At 47.2% G+C, this 15,831-nt stretch overlaps 1 protein-coding gene across 1 annotated transcript in view; it reads right to left on the bottom strand.

The window, feature by feature from the left end:
- ARL5B (ADP ribosylation factor like GTPase 5B) overlaps window positions 1-15,831 on the bottom strand; it is a 403,396-nt gene that overhangs the window by 272,517 nt on the left and 115,048 nt on the right. The gene's annotated exons all lie outside the window — the stretch shown is intronic.

The raw sequence follows: 15,831 nt of genomic DNA, 5'->3' as shown, positions 1-15,831 counted from the left end.
TTATTGCCTTCTTGCTGTTCAGTATATCCAATTCTAGTTCCCCCAGAGGAATAGAATTTGTGAGGCTGAAATTTTCTAGAGTAGCTAGAATAGAACATCTTTAGCAACCTTGGTTACCCCAGTGTTAAGTAAAATATAGTCTAAGTACATAGAAGGTATTTCTGTCTAATGTTCGTAAATGGTGTATGTTCCATATATGCCTTATATTCTAAAACAGCTTTGAATTTAATATTATGCTCCATTAGCCCTTTAGAACACCAATTTTTTCTGTATTTAACATTTATGTTCCAGATTACTTGAGAGATTATGTTGAGAGGTCTGGAGATGTTTGGCCTAGTGAAAAAAAATCAGAAGAAAGTTGCCTTCAAATATTTGCAACTGTTTTTGCAATTAAAAAAAAGAAAGAAAGAATATATACATATATATATATATATATATATGTATATATTCTAGAAATGCTAGAAGATACTACTACTAATATTAATTAGTAGGAGTTATAAAGAATTAAAGTTGGGCCCGTACAGCATGAAGCATTTTGACAACACCAGCTTTGAAACATTTCTGAGCCACAGAATGTGGTACCCGTCAGCAGTACCCTAGTTGGTGTCCTTGCAGGGAACGAGAAGGAAAATAAAGGCACGTACAAGGTTCACTGCATTTTTAAGATTTTTACCTAGATTTTATCAAAATGGTAAGAGGATCCTTGGGCAATCTGTCTTCTTAGCAAGTTAACCTTTGTACAAGTTGGTAGCACACTCAGCAGCACAACTTTCCTCAAAGTCGTTTCTCTCAAACAATAAATGACACATTGGCTTGGGGACTTATTTTTCATGTATTTTAATGATTTGACAACTGAAGTTGAATCTGCATTTCCACAGTGTTGTACGATGTCAGCTTCCTAACACTGTACCCTGGCCCCGCAGTGAATTGCATTATCCCTAATGGCTCATCAGGTCTGAAATTTAGGATTTGATCTTGTTTTATTATCTTCTCCAGCTACATTCTATACCTAATTTTTTCCCTGAAATGAACATTATTGATTTCCTTATTAAATATTATCTACCTACTGTGAATTTTTCACATAAGCCATATGATGAACATTTTTTTTAAATGATGATCTACAACACAATGCCTGAGATACTGGTTTTGTAAGGAGAGATTGAATGGATCTGAACTAAATACCGACTATAAAAACTGCCCTGGACTTTCTTGGATAAAAGCTTACACACTGATTCTATCTCCTCAAGAGAAAGAGTAATCAATAAGTGATTATATTCTTAAAGTAAATTACATTTCAGGTTTTGTTCTGTCCAGAGCAGTTAAGAAGTGATGATCACTGCAGGTTAAATCTGAGGGTGAAAACAGGAACTTGATATGCTGTCTGTAATGGCTGAGGGAACACATCAGAATAACACTTAAGAGTTAATAGTAGAATTAGCATACCTTTATGAAACAGTGTGCTCCTTCCTAAAATATACTTCTAGCTCAATCAAACTCTATGTGGAGCTGGAGAGTACACTATTACAGCCCTCTGCCTCTCCCACATAGCACAGCCTCTTCCCATTTGGACTGCCCAGGGGTCTCATGCTGAACTCCTGCCAGCCGTCTCCTGCCCAGGATGCATTGGTCTCCTCCTCTCTCTCGACTGCCTCCAGCTTCTGGTGCCCGTTAGCTGCTTCTGCCTCAAGGCTCACTCTGGAACAGAAGACCCAACGCTATTTCCTCATCTCGCGAGTCTGCACGCTGGCTGCTGGGGGATTGTAAGACCTAAATTTTAGGTGCTGCCTTAACCTCTTTGACATTTCCAGAAAATAGAAAAGTCAAGTTCATTTTAGAACAGTCATAGAAGCCTGATATTAATCCTTGGAAAAGAAAACCACTTATATGTTTTTCCACTCTCACTGCTAACTGCATGCTCCCAGAGGGATGTTGAGAACCCCAGGGGCTGTGAGGATAGTACATCATTTACTTCTGCCACTTTTGCTAGTTCATTCCCATTGAAGTTTGTATTTATGGTAGTGTGTGTGTGTGTGTGTGTGTGTGTCTTCCCACCATTTAGAAACCCAACTAAGATGCTACAATTTCATTAATAATAACAAAAAGCAAGTTGAAAGGCAAGCAACACAGACTGGGAGAGATCATTTGCAGCAAACCCATACAAAAAGCATTTAATAATCATAATATTTAAAGAGCTTCGAAAATCAAAAAGGAGGCAGAAAAAAAGAAAAATAATCAAAGGCTATTAGAAGAAACACAGTTAGCAAAAGAAATACAAATGGCTAATAAATGCATGAACGATGATCAATTTCACAATACCGAGGCCAATGCAAAATAATACAAAGTCTTTGGCTTAGCATATTGTCAGAAATTCCAAAGACTAATATATTACAGACATGTAGAAGCTAAAAACAGGTAGAGGATACCATACTGAAGTTTTTGTGAGATGCAATTTAAAAATATCTGTCAACATTTGGTAATTGTTACGTTTTTACCATGCAATTCTATGTCAGTGGATCTCTCTAATGGAAAGGTGCCTCTTCAAAAATGCCGTCGTTGCAGCATTTTTTCATAATGAACAAAAAAAGTAGAAACCAGCACTGGATAAAATGGCCCAGACGTCTGGTCCCAGTACATTTCCATTCTCACATCTGAATAATAACAGGAACGGAACTGAGTAAAGTCCTAACAGCACCAAGAAGGGGAGTGCATTCCTGGAATGGGAGCTAACAGACTTCTGAAGCACAGAAACCAGACGGGATGGGGAGCAAAGCAGGTCTACGTGTGTTTGTGAGGCAGGAGCCAGGGAAGCTTTGTGGGGGGCGGGGTCGCCCTGGATAGGGTCCGGACAGTGCTCCCAGAATCACAGAGGGAAGTCAGAGAATAGGGGCTGAAGTGCAAGGACGTGGTGAGACCTGGGGCCAGGACCTCCAGAAATGTCTCTTCTGAGTGTCTGTTTTCCCAGTGGAACAAGACAGATCATCTGCTGAGAAAGGGAGGTGCAGGAACAGGGAGGGAGAGAGCAGTCTTCTGGGAAAGTGGGGAAGTGCTTGGGGTCAGGAAGCAGCACCTGGATGAGGGCCAGTGGGATCAGCACTCATGATTGTAATGAGAAACCTGTGAGCACAGGTGAGCATTCTTCTCCAGGCTCATCTGATAAAGGTGAGAGTATGCACAGGTGTGATGTCGGTGTCAACTGGGTAAAGAAAGTAAGAAAATGCGAGTGTTGTGGGGGATGGTGAAAGGGTGAATGAACCGATAAGGTTTGAGAGTCAGCATATCAGAGAAAGCAGGCAAGGAGAGAGGACGCAGTGGTCAGGGATGTAGAGTCTCTGGTTGATGTATGAACTTCAGAATCTGTATAGAATCTTAAAGTTCGTTTAACTTGCCTGCCTCAGTTACTGTATTACTCTAGAAAGGAAGATGGAGACAATAAAATATATGCAGTCACATTGTTGCTTGATTCTCATGTGAAATAAGAGAAATTGTGTCAGTAGGGGAGGATTGTGAACTATATACAGAACTTGGGACTTCTGCACCCCATAGTGCATCATTGCCTGGGGATTCTTTTGAGCAGAAATAATAATACTGAAAAACATGAATGTACCTTTTAGGTGTCAGGCTCTGCACCCAGCACTTTACATATATCAATCATAGTGAGCCATTTCATTGTTCAGACTATCATACTAGTTTTGGTACTATTATGGTCTTTGTTTTATAGATGAGAAATTGAGTATAAAACTATTGTTTTCCCAAAGTTTAGAGGAGGACCTAGGATTCAAACCCAAGCCGTCTGGCTCCTATGTAAGCCACACTGTCTTGCCCAGCTGTCTGGTACACTGTCTGAGGTTTATCAAAGAGTAATAAGAGGCAGGTAGATGCTTTATTCCAATTTTTGCAGGTTTCCACAACAGAGCTGAGCTTCCAATAGATCGTCTAGTTAAATTGATTATCTGACCCAATATAGGTGACCTGATGATTTCACAAATGCAGAGTTTGAATGAATACAGTTTTACATAATCAGATGATTTTAGATAATAATAGCTAATATGAACTTCCACATACCTATACTACAATAATGTGCTGAGCATTTCTCACATATTACTTACAATCTTCAGGAAGGCATCATGATCCATATAGAGAAGGAACTGAAGCTTCAAAGTTATCTTTTAAACCAGTGATTTTCAATGTTACCTGTAATTACATAATGGGACCATACACCAGGCTTTGGAGTTGATCTTACAGGAAGGGGAAACTCTGAAATAAAGAGCCCTCCTCAGATTGAGAATGTCCTAGGATTCTGCTGAGGGCATTTTTAAAACTGCACACAAAAAGAGCAGCAGAGAAAGAAATAAGAGAGAGAGAGAGAGAAAACAAGGGCAAAAGAGTACACGTGTGATTTTAGAATGCAGTTCGCCTCTGCGATTTCCCATTAGCGCTGCAAACAATGAGGGATCGAAGGCTGTCTGGAGGCTGCCCGCACTCATCAGCAGTCCTGGGCCAGATAAGATCGCTGGCCACTAGGAACACATAGCAGCGTGTCGTGCACGTGTCTGTAGCAATTACCATCACAGGGACGCGCCCGTGCCATCACCCCCCCACACACCCCAGAACTCCCTCTCTCTCTTTCCTGACCACACATTAAAAAATTAATCACGCACACTTCTGTAGCACTTTGTCAGGATAATAATAAGCCTTTTTAGAATTACTCACTGCGACTCTGGGGCAGCCACAAGGACTGCCATACGTCTCACCTAGGAGGAAAAATGTCCTTGTGACATCTCATTGTGGGGAGACAGATGAGAGGGGTACAGCGCTGCTTTCTGCAGAAGGAGGCATTTCGTGAACACAAGAACTCCACCTAATGTGGCAATAGCTTCCGTTTTATATACAGTTTCAACACATCTCTATTTCTCATTTGATTATTAATGTGGTTCCCATTGTGCACATCACTGAATAGTTTTGTTTTGTTTTGTTTTAAGAGTGAGGAGGAGAGCTAGTGAGACAGACTCCTGCATGCACCCTGACAGGGATCTACCTGGCAACCCCCTTCTGGGAACAATGATCAAACCAATCTAGCCACTGGCTGTGAGAGTGGAAGAAGAAGAGAAGGGGGGAGATGCGGGGGAGAAGCAGATGGTGGCTTCTCCTGTGTGCCCTGACCAGGAATCAAACCCGGGAAGTCTAGATGCGGGGCTGATGCTCTATTCGTTCAGTCAGCTGCCCAGGGCCTAGTTTTTGTTTTGTTTTGTTTTGTTTTGAAGGACATAGTAAGCCATAAAGGTTTGCCTCGATCATTTAATTAAATGACTTATTTTTAAAATAAACCATAGCAATAATTCAGTGGTTTTGAATCTTGTCTCTGGGAAAAATGCTGTGGAGACTATCAAGAAAATTCAAGGAAAATATTTAGATTACATATACATAGAAACTAGTGTGTATGCAGGGTTTTGGTGTTTGGGATTTTCAAAATATAGCTTTTCCATTCTTATTTCAAATCCACAGTAGAATTGCAAACGTGTTTCTGCACAGTAGAATGAGTGGAGGGAAAATAGCTCTGGTTGCAATGTGCTGTTCTAATTGGAAAATTACATTCTTACCATTGAAAGTTTGAATGAAACATCAGTCACCATCTGCGCTTCATGTTTCCCGGGGACCAGGAAATACAATGTACTGTAACAGGATAAATGGACAACAGTTATTCATAGTTACAAGTGATACACATGATGGGTATTATGCAAATAAGTGTACAAAGTGTTATATTGGGATAATTTCTGAATGGTTTCTGATAACCAATAATTGCATATGGACATCTCTGTCCAAGGTGGTCAAGTTCTAGAATTGTCCACGTATTGATGATCCTTCCTGACCTTTCCTGAGGCTCATTTCTTACTGAGAACCATCTGCTGTCCTAGGTCCTGAGCTGGGTGCAGCTGTGAGCAGAAAATAAACATGATGGGTTGAATGAAAATATTCTGCCAGATGGGAGAACAAACCATAATTCCAGGGAAATGAGATAACTACCAGCACATAGAAGTGAAGGGAAAGAAGATGTAATTAAATCTGATGAGAACACGTGCGAAGGTTTGAGGTAGGAAGTAGTAATTGATCTGAATCGTTTCTCAAAGAATTCCTCTCTGTGTCTCTGTATTCGGTTGCCCAGGACATATCCTAGGGTTTTTCTCAAAGCTTTGCTTTCCTTTTGTGAACAGGCACACACGTGCACACACATACACACGTACGGCAGGTGTGTCACTCCGGCTGCCCTCTCAGCAATGCCTGGTTTTCTCCAGAGAGTCCCCACCACCCCCTTTGCAGTCCAGTCTCCACATATCCTCCCAGACCAGTGGGAGGGGTCAGGGAGGTGACATCCAGGGATCCTTGAATGGCAGGAGGTGAGCAACAGCCAGGGGGAAGGAGGAGTGATGGGGAAGGCATACCTGCAGCCGAGGCAGAGACTAGGGGGCTTGAAAGAAACTGAAAGGCCTGACCTGTGGTGGCGCAGTGGATAAAGCATCAACCTGGAATGCTGAGGTCGCTGGTTCGAAACCCTGGGCTTGCCCAGTCAAAGCACATATGGGAGTTGATGCTTCCTGCTCCTCCCCCCTTCTCTCTTTCTCTCTCTCTCTTTCGCCCCCCTACTCTAAAATGAATAAATAAAATCTTTAAAAAAAAAGAAAAGAAACTGAAAGGCTCCAAGACTCCGAGTTCCTGAGTTCCTGGCTTGCGCACCCACTTTCTCCCCTTCTCTTCTCTCAGGCCCAGCAGAAACAGGGGGGAAGCAGAGGGTGTTGGAAGGAGGTGAGGGCAGGGTAGATGTGAGTGCTGGACTTGCAGCTGTGGCCTGGCCTCCGAGGAGAGCCCAGCCTTCCCCTCTGCGTGCGCCAAGCCTGGGGTTTGTGACAGTGAGGGCCCAAGGGCCTGTGTTTTCCCAGGAAGTTGGGAGCCTGGAAGAAAGACCAGCTGGTCCTGAACCAGGAGGTGATGAGTCCAGATGCCATGAAGAACTTCATTCCCCTGCTGGGCCCCGTGTCCCGGGACTTCATCAACCTCCTGCACAGGCGCATCAAGCAGGGCTCCGGGAAGTTCTCAGGGGACATCAGTGACGACCTGTTTCACCTTGCCTTCAACTGAAAGGGGCTCGCACTACCTGCGGCTGTCTTGGGGGCTGGGAGAGCCCAGCATTCCATCCTGAGACCCAGCCGGCATAGATCCTGAAGAAGTGTTGGGATGGGCTTGTGGGATGAACTGCTGACCACTCCCTCCCTCTGTGGTCAGCTGCCTGGGGGGAGCTGAACACTCTCATGTTGAATTCATGGTACGAGGGCAAGGGTCTCCAAAATGTAAGTTCCTGTTGCCACTGCCCTCCAAAAGCAAGAGTGTGGCTTAGCCCTTCATTCTGCAGATCTCTCTCTCCTGGGACATACACCTTTGAAGTCTGGGACAGGCAGGGAGGACTGGGTGGTTGATCAGAATTGGGTATTGAAGGATGTGTAGGAGTTATCCAGATGAGGTAAGGAGATTGGGCAGTATAGGCAGAAGGAACAGCTCATGCAAAGGCCCTGTGGCATGATGGGCTCATGTGAACACTGCAGGAAGGTTGGGATGCCCAGAGCTTGGTATAAAATCAGCATGCACATTCCTGACCTTGTAGGTAGGAAAAACTCGGGGTTGTTGTGACTTCTTAGGACCCAGCCAGAGTGGGTCCTACATGGCCAATTACCAGGGCTTTATGTCTCCTAGCCTCCCACCTGGCCTGTTCCAGGAAGTATTTAGCCAATTTGGTCAATTTTATTTTACTTTTTTTTTAAAGTATTTTTTAAGTCTTTTATTTATTTTTTATTTATTTATTTATTACAGAGACAGAGAGTGAGTCAGAGCGAGGGATAGACAGGGACAGACATACAGGAACGGAGAGAGATGTGAAGCATCAATCATTAGTTTTTCATTGCATGTTGCAACACCTTAGTTGTTCATTGATTGCTTTCTCATATGTGCCTTGACCGCGGGCCTTCAGCAGACCGAGTAACCCCTTGTTGGACCCAGTGACCTTGGGTTCAAGCTGGTAGGCTTTTGCTCAAACCAGATGAGCCCACGCTCAAGCTGGCGACCTCGGGGTCTCGAACCTGGGTCCTCTGCATCCCAGTCCGACGCTCTATCCACTGCGCCACTGCCTGGTCAGGCTTCTTTTTTTTTTTACAGAGACAGAGAGAGTCAGAGAGAGGAATAGACAGGGACAGACAGACAGGAATGGAGAGAGATGAGAAGCATCAGTTATTAGTTTTTTGTTGCACATTGCAACACCTTAGTTGTTCGTTGATTGCTTTCTCATATGTGCCTTGACTGCGGGCCTTCAGCAGACCGAGTGACCCCTTGCTTGAGCCAGTGACCTTGGGCTCAAGCTGGTGAGCTTTTGCTCAAACCAGATGAGCCCGGGCTCAAGCTGGTGAGCTCGGGGTCTCAAACCTGGGTCTTCCGCATCCCAGTTCGACACTCTATCCACTGCGCCACTGCCTGGTCAGGCTTATTTTATTTTATTTTATTTTTAATTTTTTTTTTTATTTTTTACATTTTATTTATTCATTTTTTTAGAGAGAGGAGACACAGAGAGAGAAAGAGACAGAGAGAGGAAAGAGATAGAAAGAACAGAGAAAGGAGCAAGAAGCATCAATTCCCATATGTGCCTTGACCGGGCAAGCCTGGGGTTTCGAACCGGCGACCTCAGCGTTCCAGGTCGACGCTTTTATCCACTGCGCCACCACAGGTCAGGCCTTATTTTACTTTTTTATAGAGATTTTATTTATTCAATTTTAGAGAGAGAGGAGAGAGAGAAAGAGAGAGAGAGAGAGAGAGAGAGAGAAAGAGAGAGAGAGAAAGGGGAGGAGCAGGAAGCATCAACTCCCATGTGTGCCTTGACCAGGCAAGGCCAGGGTTTTGAATCGGTGACCTCAGCGTTCCAGGTCCATGCTTTATCCACTGCACCACCAGAGGTCAGGCCAATTTGGTCAATTTTAGATGAGAAATCTCTTCCCAGGAGGAAAGCCCTAGAGGCTGCTTGGGGTGCAGACTCTTAGGGTAGAAGTGTGGGTGGAGCAGTTTCCTCCCAACCTGAGCCTGCTCCCAGGTCTGCTGCAGACTGTTTCCCATCCCAGCGGCCCCTTTCCAGGGTCTTGCACCTGCCACTCTGAATGTCCTGAGTGATGGCCAGAAGGCACACCTGCAGCAAGGTTTCCTCAGCCCTGACGTTTCAGCCCCATAAGTCTCAGACCTCCATCTCTTTACTGAAGGGGACTGAGGTCAGAGACAGGAGATCCTCTGTGCTGGAAGGGTGGGTGGGTGGTGGTCCCTGGGAGCTGAGGGTCTCAGATGGCCAGGTTGGAAAATGTTCTTCAGCATGTGCCGTCCCTGCAGCCATCACCGATGTCTTATTTGGGGAGCACCTGGGGATGTTGGAGGAGGTCGTGGACCCTGAGGCCCAGCGGTTCATTGATGCTGTTTACCAGATGTTCCACACCAGCATCCCCATGCTCCTGCTCCCCCCAGACCTGTTTCGTCTGTTCAGGACCGAGACATGGCAGACCATGTGGCCGCGTGGGACGTGATTTTCAGTAAAGGTGGGGTTCTTCTGGCTGTACTCAATCTGGGGTCAGGGGAGTCTTATCTACCTCAGGGTATGGGAACCCCAGGCCTGGGTGGAGACACACACACACACACACACACACACACACACACACACACTCACAACACCGCTGGAGCCTCCAGCCCTGGCTTGCCTCTTTGTCCTGTTATGTCAATAGGCACTGACTTGCCGTGTAGGAAACCCATCATTGGGTGGGAAGGGATGGCCATCAGGAAGGTTCTAGAAGTCCTAGAAATGGTAGGTTGAAGGTCAGCTGTTGGGGATGATTAAATTTTTATGGACAAAGGATTTCAATGATGTCCCTCAGGTTCTTCCAAGAAGCCCGTGATTCCCAACACAGGTCAGGGATCAGAGTTCTAGACCTGGCTGTGCTTGGTGACAGACTGGACTTGGGTGACAGAGATTAGTAAAGGAGGGTAGAGAGCTGACTGGAGTGTGGTGACGATACCAGATCTGGAGTCAAAGCCTGCCTCTGCTCCCGATACCCATCTGACCTTGGGCAAGTCGCCACCCGTTGTGGGCTTCTGTTTCCTTACCGTACAACGGGGGTGCTCTCACATACCCCCAAAGAGCTGTGCTCAAGAATTAAACAAAGAAACAGATAAGAAGGGCTTAGCTGCAGATAGCGTATGCTCAGGAAAATGGCAGTCTAAAGGTGCAGGGCTCCAGACCAGGGCAGTGGCCCTCATCCATCTTGCACATGTTTGACCCCTGCCATCAGAATGTGACCCTAGAAATGTAAAACTTACCTTATCACTCCCTGATCCAAACCTTAAATGACTTCCTCTTACTTGCAGAATAAAAGCAAGCCCCTTCTCTCCTAATCAGCCCTCATGCTGGGTGTAACTGATATCCTTGTGTGTGCATCTGTGTCTGTGTGTGTATGTGTGTGCACAGGTGTATGTGTGCAAGCATGTGTGTGTGTGCACAGGTGTGTACATGCATAAGTACACCTTCCACTGCATTCTGCAACCTTATTACTACCCTCTTCCTTATCCACGTGAGTCTGGCCTGGGGACCTCGGAGCACCTGGCTGGCTTTGACCCTAATGAGAACACTCCCATCTCTATCCAGAGCCCTCCCCCACAATTCCCTGCTGCCTTCTCTTTGGGTTAATCCACTCATCGCCCATTGGTGCCCCTGGCCATCTGCACTCCCCTTGCCCTATAGTGGTGATGGGATGGGGGTAGGGTGGGATAAGGTTCTGCAGAAACTAAAGTGAAGTCTAAATCAGGTGCCAGCACCAGTGGGGTGTTTTCAGGCACTGAGCAGGATGAGTAGGAGCTGGGGTGGACCCCTGGGAGTTCCCCAACCCACACTCAACAGGCACCACCGACAGGTGAATGAGCCTGGCCCAGGGGAGACGGACCCTCCCTACTTGTCCCCTAAGCCTACCAGCCCTCTATCTCAGATTCTGGAGAATTTCAGAGTTGAAATCCAACATCTCAATGATGTGGGTACAACATTCAACCTCATCCTGATGCCCAACCAGCCCATCTTCTTCACCTTCCGGCCCTTCACCCAGGACCCGCCCCAGGTATGATTAGAGACAGTGGTGGGAAAGGAAGCCCCGAGGGGGGGGCAAGGGAGGTGTCCACCCCCCTCGCTGCCCCCACCCCCTGTGGAGGCACTCCTCTTTCCTGAGGGCAATAAAGGACTGAACTACTGACAGTGACGTGTTTTCATTTCCATCTGGGTCCTGTGGAGATGCTCTCTGACCCCACCACCAGCTGATCCGAGCACAAAGCAGGTACTGAGGCAGCCACACCTGAAGCCATTTCCGCTGGGATCCACCCATTGGCAGCAGCTCAGTAGCCAGCAAGGTCAGGCCTCCTGCTGCGTGGGGCTGAGGGTGAGGCGGAGCAGGTGGAGGGCTATCGTGCTGTGTGCTGGGGTCGGCAGGCAGAGGGACGCATTGTGTGCTCGGGTCGGCAGGCAGAGGGACGGAGGACCTGAGGAGTTCTTCTGAGAGAACAGGGCAGCCTGAGAGCTGTGGGCCAATCCTGGCTTCTGCAGTACTCTGCTTGGCTGAACTTTGGGTAGGAGCTCCAGGTGGGGTCCTGAGGACTTCTGGCCGAGGTCCAGCCAGAGTCTTGGGCAAGGCCAGGGCCAAGGCCTATGGGTGAGGGGCTGGTGTGAGGTGCTGACCCTGAGGATGAAAGATCGCTAGGCTTCTTCTGACCGTTCTCTGGGCTTCCCCCGGCCTCGACTTCCTGCTCTAGGGGGACATGCCCACTTGTTCAAGCTCTGAGCTGGAGGCAGAAAGACTGCAGCGGAGTCTTTGGTGTATTATTTGAACTGTTTGACACTGGTCCCAGTTTTGCCCCCTTCAACCCCTCTGAGTTCCATAACTCCCGAGCTGAACCAGGCGCCTGGTCCTTCCTGGCCTGGCCAGCAGGTCTGAGTCCAGGAGCAGACAGGGGAGCTAGTCTTGCCCGGGAGAGCAGGCCAGCCAGCCTAGCTAGCTGGAAGTCTTCTACCAGGATATTTTTTAAAAATTGATTTTAGAGAGACAGAGAGGCAGGGAGAGAGAGAGAAACATTAATGTGTGCACCTATCCATGCACCCATGGGTTGATTCTTGTATACGCCCTGACCGAGAACAAACCCGCAGCCTTGGTGTATGGGGACAATGCTCTAACCAACCGGGCTACCCGGCCAGGGCAGGCTCTACAGGTTCTGAATTCACTGTTGGAGCCTTTCTGCTTTTCCCTACCATGATCCTCTTCCTTGTCTTTCTCCCCCTTCCTGCTTCCTTTCTCGCCTGAGTCATCCTAGGCTCAGAAATGTTAGAGCTGGAAAGGGCCTTACCATAAGAGGACTCAAGCCCTACACGGGATAGATGGAGAAAGTGGAGCCTAGAGCGGTCGCTGGGGGCACACTTGCAGCTAGAGCCCGGGCTCCCTCGGTGGAGGACCCCTCCTTTAGTCCCGTCCGCTTTCCCGCCCTGGCTGCGTGTACTGTAACACGGCAGGCTCGGCCTAGCCCTGGTTAGTGGGGTGTTGCACACTAACACGCAACTGCTCACCACCAGAGGGCTTCAAGTGTTCCCTTCTCAAGAAACAACCAAATAAATCAACCTTGGAAGAAGGGGTTTTAGTTCCAGTAGATGTTTGGGGCATGTGGAAAGCCCCAGCCTCCTTGACATCCCCCAGTAGAGTTGGGCTCTGGTGTTCTCACTTCTTTCAGAGGTCTGGAAGGTGTTAGATTCAGGGAGTACTGACATGCTGGGGCTGCCAAGAGCGTACAAGGTCCCTGTGACACTGAGAACAAAGAGTTCAGCAACATCCTGCATTGAGTCAGAGACCCTTATCAGAAGTTTATGTTTGAAATTCTCCACTAAGCAATACCCCCCCCCCCCGTAACTGCGCACGACCTCCCTAGCCAATGACTGACAGCCACATCAGCTTCTGTATGATGCTTGCTCATCCTAGATAGCCACCCTATAAAAAGGAGCCATTTTAGAAGCTCGGAGCTGCAGTCCTTATGCAGGTTTGGGGGGCTGCAGTCCCTGCACAGTTTGTTGGCTGCGCAGGTTTGGTTGGCTGCAGTGCTCCAGTCTCTTTGGAGGCGTGGGTTGCCTGCAGTCCCTGCGCAGGTTTGGGGGGCTGCAGTGTTCCCCTGTGTGGGTTACCTGCATCCCCTGCGCAAGTTTGGGGGGCTGCAGTGCTCCCTTGCATGGGTTGCCTGCAGTCCCTGTGCAGGTCTGCAATAAAACTTATAAAACTTACTTTGTGTCTGCTGTGGCCTCTCTCGCTGGGATGTAACAGATGGAGGCCCCCAGCGAGATTGGCCGTGTAAGACCCCTCCTCACGGAGTGGGCTGCAGCAGACGTTGTTAGCTGGCCAGCCTCCAGCAGTTGCCGTTTGGAAACTGAATTTGGCTGATTTGAAACATTTGGAGTCTTGAGACTGTTTGTCAAGCCCCTCAGTGAGATCTTCTGAGCATGGCTTTTAAGGTCTATAATGACCAAGGAAGTAACAGAAAAGGCAAATAAGGCTCAAAAGAAGTCAGGAAATACCAACTTTTGGCTCCAGCGCCCTAAGGGGCTTTATCAAGGCCCTGCTCCAGAGTGGAAAGAAATGTCATTGAACTGAAGCCTGCCAGGCTTCCTGGCCCCATCAAGGGACACGTCTGTGCTGTGAAAAGAGGGACATAAGAAGGTAAGCTGCCCCCTTGCTCCATGGAGGGAGGGTTCAGTCTCTTCTAGTCCTGCTCCAGCTACCTGTGACCTGACCTTGCCCAGCGTGCTGGGAATTGCCACTGAAGGCCTAAGGACATCGTTCAGGAGCCTAAGGTATTTCTTCCAAGTAGCAAATAAGCTAATAACACAAGGGCCATCTACTATGCCTTGCTTGAATATTTAAGTTTTATTTATCCCTCAAAGATCTCTACTGTGGGTATTGACAGTCTGATTTTATTGCTTTATCTCTTTTATTTCTCTTATCTCAATGCCCCATGCCTATTATAGGCTGGGACCTGCTGGTAATTCCAGCTAGAAGCAGTGGTCACTAGGACTTAAACTCTAACTGCAAAGTGTAGAAATGTAACACCCTTTCCCTAAGTACTTACAGGTTTTATAGGTTACTCAGCAAACTGTTCAAAGACTGTCCAAGAGGCACTTCTAGCAGTACACCACCCAAGGACTGACTCCCACGTAGACGGGTCCAGACACCATGATCCTGACAACTCCCACTACTGCCAAGGCAGAAGGCATACCCGCCTGGGTCCACCGCAGCCGGCTGAAGCTTGCAGTCCCAGCAGAGACACCTTTGTAGACAGCGAAGACTGACCCCACCAACCCTTGTAAGCTGACCCTGAGAAGGACAGCATGCCCTGCTTCAGCCACAAACCAGAAGTTAACTGGTCCACGCATGGAGACTTTGGGGAGGGAGGGAAACTAAGGTAAAGGAAAGCCAAGTAAGTCATCTTAAGGTTTGATGCATGTACTGCTATGAGTCATACAGAAAGGGAGTGTAAGTCCCTTGGCTGAGAGAGAAGCTATAAGGTAAATGAAAATTATATATGTGCTCATAGCTACCACTATAGAATAATCTGTGAATATTGGTCATGTGTCCAATAGGCTGCTTATGAAAAGGACACCTCCAAAAGCAATCTTTAAAAGAGGATTACTTAGTACTAACTTAGTCTTTGCTGAAGGTTAAGGTTTTTGGGAATTAAGAGTTCTGATGAATTAGAAAGGAATTGTATGGTTTTGATAATAGAAGGTATAAGGTGTAGAGGTACTTTTGAAAAGAAAAGGAAAAGCAAGTTGTTATGAAGGCCAGTTATTCCTGGATAAAAAAGTGCATAAAAGTTGAAGGTTTATGTAAGTTGCAAAAGGTTTGTGTAAGTTGCAGAAGGTTTGTGTAAGTTGCAGAAGGTTTGTGCAAGTTGTAAGAAGTTAGTACAGAGAAGAAAAATGCAAGGCAGAAAGAAATTAGTCCGTAAAGCTTGTAGTACTAAGGGCACACTATCAGCGTGCCAGCACATACTAGGGAGGACCCCTGACCCAATTAGCTTATAGCTACAGCTAAAGTAGAAAATTCTCATGAGCCCCAGCCTTATACCATTCTCCCCACTGATGAAGAATCAAGGATTTGATTTATGCCCAAAAGAGATGGGGGAATGTTAGATTCAGGGAGTACTGACATGCTGGGGCTGCCAAGAGTGTACAAGGTCCCTGTGACACTAAGAACAAAGAGTTCAGCAACATCCTGCATTGAGTCAGAGACCCTTATCAGAAGTTTATGTTTGAAATTCTCCACTAAGCAATACCCCCCCCCGTAACTGCGCACGACCTCCCTAGCCAATGACTGACAGCCACATCAGCTTCTGTATGATGCTTGCTCATCCTAGATAGCCACCCTATAAAAAGGAGCCATTTTAGAAGCTCGGAGCTGCAGTCCTTATGCAGGTTTGGGGGGCTGCAGTCCCTGTGCAGGTTTGGGGGGGGCTGCAGTCCCTGCGCAGTTTGTTGGCTGCGCAGGTTTGGTTGGCTGCAGTGCTCCAGTCTCTTCGGAGGCGTGGGTTGCCTGCAGTCCCTGCGCAGGTTTGGGGGGCTGCAGTGTTCCCCTGTGTGGGTTACCTGCATCCCCTGCGCAGGTTTGGGGGGCTGCAGTGCTCCCTTGCATGGGTTGCCTGCAGTCCCTGTGCAGGTCTGCAATAAAACTTATAAAATTTACTTTGTGTCTG

Source organism: Saccopteryx leptura, chromosome 5 (genome assembly GCF_036850995.1).
Source record: "Saccopteryx leptura isolate mSacLep1 chromosome 5, mSacLep1_pri_phased_curated, whole genome shotgun sequence".
NCBI lineage: Eukaryota > Metazoa > Chordata > Mammalia > Chiroptera > Emballonuridae > Saccopteryx > Saccopteryx leptura.
This window is presented reverse-complemented; position numbering and strand designations above follow the sequence as displayed.